Below are 5598 nucleotides of genomic sequence, written 5' to 3'. Positions count from 1 at the left end.
GCTTCCACATCAGGGCCTCCACCGAAGTGACCAGATGGGACTAAGTAATAAATTAATTCCCAGCATTGGCCACTGGGAACCCTCACATGAGACTGGTCAGATGATAGGTTACATTTCTCCTGAATCCCCCTCCCCCCCCCCCCCCCCCCCCCACACACACACACACTACTACACACACACACAGGCTAAGTCAGGCAGGTTCAATGTCCGCTAAACCACCCATCCACCCCCCACGGTCAGATGATAGGTTACATCTCTCCTAAACTCCCCCCCCCCCCCCACCCCTCAACCACTAATACACACACATGCTCACATGGTCAGACAGGTTATATCTCCCTCCTCTGAGGCACCCCTCCTTTATGGGCAGATGATAGGTTACATTTCTCCTGAATCAGTCAGGCAGGTTCTATCTCCTCTAAGCCACCCATCCACCCCCCTTGGTCAGATGATAGGTTACATCTCTTTTGAATGGCCTCCTCTCCCCCATGGTTAGATAGGTTATACAGAATGCTGAAAGCTCCAACATGCCAAACTATCAAACTATTGACTGGACAAGTGTGCCGGCAATCTTTCTCAGCCTGGATACAACCAGCCACATTTTTCCACAAGGCATCACCAATATTTGGCTTTATTGAACACGGACTAAACATATGATTTTGAATCAAATTTCACTTTTAAAAGCTCCTCCTGAGTTAAGACAAAAATATGTCCATATTAAAGAGGAAAGTAATCAGTTTTCATCCGAGTCCCGGCAGATCTTGGTGTTCATTAGCCTTCGCCCTCATCAATTCTTCATCATCACAAGCTCTGTTGGAACAGAAAATTGTTCTAATAAAGAACTCCTGCTTCAATATCATTTACCAATCATGCGTCTCCCCTCTGAGCTGGTCCTGAGCGGCTGTGACGTGCTTTCCATACAACAGAATAAATTGTCGGACCAGACACCTGGTATCTTCTCTATAAGCAATCACCAGTCTGGAGAAATCATACATATATTAGCAATCAGCACATTGGTCAGTTGTGTAAAATCAATTCCACCGGGATAAGTGGCTTTTTGTTCTAAGGAAATATAAGTAAAATCCCAATGAAAGATCTGGAGCTTTTTTAGAGATCTTGGAAGACTGATAATAATGACCATATACAAGGCAGCTCTCATGATACGGCGACACCTGTAACCATGGAACCTGTTCATCAGACTCAAATCCTGTCAAACCAAATGACTAACCAAACCAGACTTATCAAAAGTCTCCTCTTTATGTATTGTCAGGATCTCCCCTGTAGCATGTTCTGTCGCTTGCAGGGGAGCTGCAACTGGGCAGTTCTGACTTGTCTGCTTGCATTCGGTTGCGCATTCGCAGTGAGTCTTATTGTCATTTGCAATCACTCTGCAGTTCAGAGCAGCTCAGGATGCTGTCAGGATTCCTCCTATGGTTTGCTGCAGTTGAGCTGCAGCCAGATAGCCCTGGATTTCCTGCATGCATGTTGTTGCGTAGTACTGCATGCATTTGTTATGATAGTCTTTCAGCTAGCAAATGGTAATCAAGCCAGCTCAGGATTGGATGATTACCATTCAGCTTTGTGGAAATTTCCATACCTGCATCCATTGGCTGATGCCAGCATAAAAGTCTGCTTCCCATTTCAGACTCTGCCCGACATAGCGGTCAGTACGCTGGTCTGCTGGGCACTTTGTCACTCTGTTATAGATCACTTATTGTAGTTCTATGCAACCTTATTACTTGTGCTTTAGCTAGTTGTTGATAAATATATATGCAGACTTGCTAATATACATTTATTCGTTAGTTGAGCCGTTTGTTATTTTTCTGTATTATTGTGTATTGCCTTATTTCCATGCCTGATGGACGTCCGCTGCATCCGCGGTATGTCAGTGAAGTCCACCATCCTGATAGCTTGGATTCTGCCATCACCACGTTGGTGACTAGTAGTATTCCTGCTACTCTACAGGGAGTGCAGAATTATTAGGCAAATGAGTATTTTGACCACATCATCCTCTTTATGCATGTTGTCTTACTCCAAGCTGTATAGGCTCGAAAGCCTACTACCAATTAAGCATATTAGGTGATGTGCATCTCTGTAATGAGAAGGGGTGTGGTCTAATGATATCAACACCCTATATCAGGTGTGCATAATTATTAGGCAACTTCCTTTCCTTTGGCAAAATGGGTCAAAAGAAGGACTTGACAGGCTCAGAAAAGTCAAAAATAGTGAGATATCTTGCAAAAGGATGCAGCACTCTTAAAATTGCAAAGCTTCTGAAGCGTGATCATCGAACAATCAAGCGTTTCATTCAAAATAGTCAACAGGGTCGCAAGAAGCGTGTGGAAAAACCAAGGCGCAAAATCACTGCCCATGAACTGAGAAAAGTCAAGCGTGCAGCTGCCAAGATGCCACTTGCCACCAGTTTGGCCACATTTCAGAGCTGCAACATCAGTGGAGTGCCCAAAAGCACAAGGTGTGCAACACTCAGAGACATGGCCAAGGTAAGAAAGGCTGAAAGACGACCACCACTGAACAAGACACACAAGCTGAAACGTCAAGACTGGGCCAAGAAATATCTCAAGACTGATTTTTCTAAGGTTTTATGGACTGATGAAATGAAAGTGATTCTTGATGGGCCAGGTGGATGGGCCCGTGGCTGGATTGGTAAAGGGCAGAGAGCTCCAGTCCGACTCAGACGCCAGCAAGGTGGAGGTGGAGTACTGGTTTGGGCTGGTATCATCAAAGATGAGCTTGTGGGGCCTTTTCGGGTTGAGGATGGAGTCAAGCTCAACTCTCAGTCCTACTGCCAGTTTCTGGAAGACACCTTCTTCAAGCAGTGGTACAGGAAGAAGTCTGCATCCTTCAAGAAAAACATGATTTTCATGCAGGACAATGCTCCATCACACGCGTCCAAGTACTCCACAGCGTGGCAAGGAAATGAACAGCGCTACTTAAAAACAGACAAGTGCCTACCTGCAAAAGAGTGCAAGCCCCACTTGTGGGATATAATACACACCGAGCATACACATGACCTGTCTACCACTGGAGGATGTTGGTTTCCTGTAACAGCTTGCATGCAACCTATTAAGTACTCGTCCCTCCCACTGCGAAGAAGTCAATCCTCCATGGGAGGGGACCTAACACTAACTAAATCCTAACCTATGTATATGCATAGCCTGGGTGCGGGAGCCACAGCGTGGCTGGCAAGAAAGGGTATAAAAGAAGAAAAACTAATGACATGGCCTCCTTGTTCACCTGATCTGAACCCCATTGAGAACCTGTGGTCCATCATAAAATGTGAGATTTACAAGGAAGGAAAACAGTACACCTCTCTGAACAGTGTCTGGGAGGCTGTGGTTGCTGCTGCACGCAATGTTGATGGTGAACAGATCAAAACACTGACAGAATCCAATGGATGGCAGGCTTTTGAGTGTCCTTGCAAAGAAAGGTGGCTATATTGGTCACCGATTTGTTTTTGTTTTGTTTTTGAATGTCAGAAATGTATATTTGTGAATGTTGAGATGTTATATTGGTTTCACTGGTAAAAATAAATAATTGAAATGGGTATATATTTGTTTTTTGTTAAGTTGCCTAATAATTTTGCACAGTAATAGTCACCTGCACACACAGATATCCCCCTAAAATAGCTAAAACTAAAAACAAACTAAAAACTACTTTCAAAAATATTCAGCTTTGATATTAATGAGTTTTTTGGGTTCATTGAGAACATGGTTGTTGTTCAATAATAAAATTATTCCTCAAAAATACCACTTGCCTAATAATTCTGCGCTCCCTGTAGTTTCTGGGAACGTCACTATAGGCTGCAGTTGCTATTAGTTACATTCTGTCCTGTAGTCTTGCCTGGGTGGATGCTTGCTGGTGACTGTTGTTAGCCTGCTTGCTCTGCTTCTGTGGACGTGACTGTGAGCTGCGGTTGCTACTAGTTACGCTCCAATCTATAGTCCTGTCTTGTACCTGTCTGAATGCTTGCTATCGCTAGGGTAGCGCTTAGTCTTGCTAGCGTTCTGTCTGTCTGTCTGTTCGTTCTTTGTCTGGTTACTCAGACCATAGGCAGCACAACATCGCACTGTGCTGCCATTATGTCTTATTTGTAGCGATATCGGAAGCCCAGAGCTGCAGTTGCTCTGGACAACTTGTGCAGCCTATTCCATTATCCAGCTACTAGCCTTTTTCCGCTGGGTGGTCAGAAAGTATGCCCCCCAGCATTACATATATATATATATATATACACACACACACACCCTCTCTCTATACATATATATGTATATACAGTATATATAGATATTTCTGCATTCTGTCTCTCTGTATGTTCCTCTGAGGATCAGACCTGCAGGAAATCTCTGGTTGTAGCGACAGCTCCTCGCTCTCTCCCGCCCTCGGCCCTCGCGTACAATACGTGTGTGGGCGTCCCTAACATGACAGATATCTCAGTGCCAATGTCAGTGCTGCCTTACCCCGGACATCACATCTCACGCTATCTCTGTAGCCATGGCAACCGCAGTGTGGTAAACTCTGCGTAGCAATCCAGCAGAAAGGCTGGCAAGGAGCACAGCCATGAATGGAGCAATTGTTTCCACCAGCAGTGGATTGATGCTCCTCAACGTACTGTCGCCATGGTTACGTGTGGAGTGACGGCTCCTTCCCTGACACTAACTGTTACCACGGTGATGGGGAGGGGCTTCTGACTCCTGTAATCATACTATGACTGCCCACTGAGTGACAGAGGAGGGAAAATTGGTTGAAGTGAGACACGAGGCTGCTTTGTTTTATATTTAAACATAAATGGGAAAACAGAGACAGTTTTTTTTTTAAGAGAATTTTTATTGCGATTTTATAACATTACAACAAAAGAGAAGACATTACATTACCCCCCCACCCCCCCCACCCCATCCACCCTTCACCCCAGGCCTTCACAATACATATCAAAAGAACACACTTATAGTTATACAGGGAAAATATCAGAGCAGAAGCCTGTTTATGGCTTGTAGCACAATCTAATGCTTCATACACACTTGAGATAAAAGTCTTTGGAAAATGCAAGATCACAGACCAATTTTACCCCCTTCCATGTAGTATGAGAGCCATACTCTACACAGTCTATTCTATGGAGCTGCACTCCCCATCAGACAGAAATCTTACCCCCTTCCATGTAGTATGAGAGCCATACCTACACAGTCTATTCTATGGAGCTGCACTCCCCATCAGACAGAGATCTTACCCCCTTCCATGTAGTATGAGAGCCACACCTACACAGTCTATTCTATGGAGCTGCACTCCCCATCAGACAGAGACCTTACCCCCTTCCATGTAGTATGAGAGCCACACCTACACAGTCTATTCTATGGAGCTGCACTCCCCATCAGACAGAAATCTTACCCCCTTCCATGTAGTATGAGAGCCATACCTACACAGTCTATTCTATGGAGCTGCACTCCCCATCAGACAGAAATCTTACCCCCCTTCCATGTAGTATGAGAGCCACACCTACACAGTCTATTCTATGGAGCTGCACTCCCCATCAGACAGAAATCTTACCCCCTTCCATGTAGTATGAGAGCCATACTCTACACAGTCTATTCT

At 44.8% G+C, this 5598-nt stretch overlaps 1 long non-coding RNA gene across 1 annotated transcript; it reads right to left on the bottom strand.

Annotated features, from left to right (window-relative positions):
* Positions 1 to 597: 597 nt before the first annotated feature.
* On the bottom strand, positions 598 to 4585 carry LOC137519514 (uncharacterized). Its single transcript, XR_011020997.1, has 2 exons — positions 4473 to 4585; positions 598 to 807 (listed from the first exon to the last, which is right to left on the bottom strand). It is a non-coding gene; the product is annotated as an uncharacterized lncRNA (long non-coding RNA).
* Between the last annotated feature and the right edge of the window lie 1013 nt (positions 4586 to 5598).

This window comes from Hyperolius riggenbachi, chromosome 5 (genome assembly GCF_040937935.1).
Source record: "Hyperolius riggenbachi isolate aHypRig1 chromosome 5, aHypRig1.pri, whole genome shotgun sequence".
Classification (NCBI taxonomy): domain Eukaryota; kingdom Metazoa; phylum Chordata; class Amphibia; order Anura; family Hyperoliidae; genus Hyperolius; species Hyperolius riggenbachi.
Note: the sequence above shows the minus strand (reverse complement) of the source record. Positions and strands in the feature narration are given on the sequence as shown.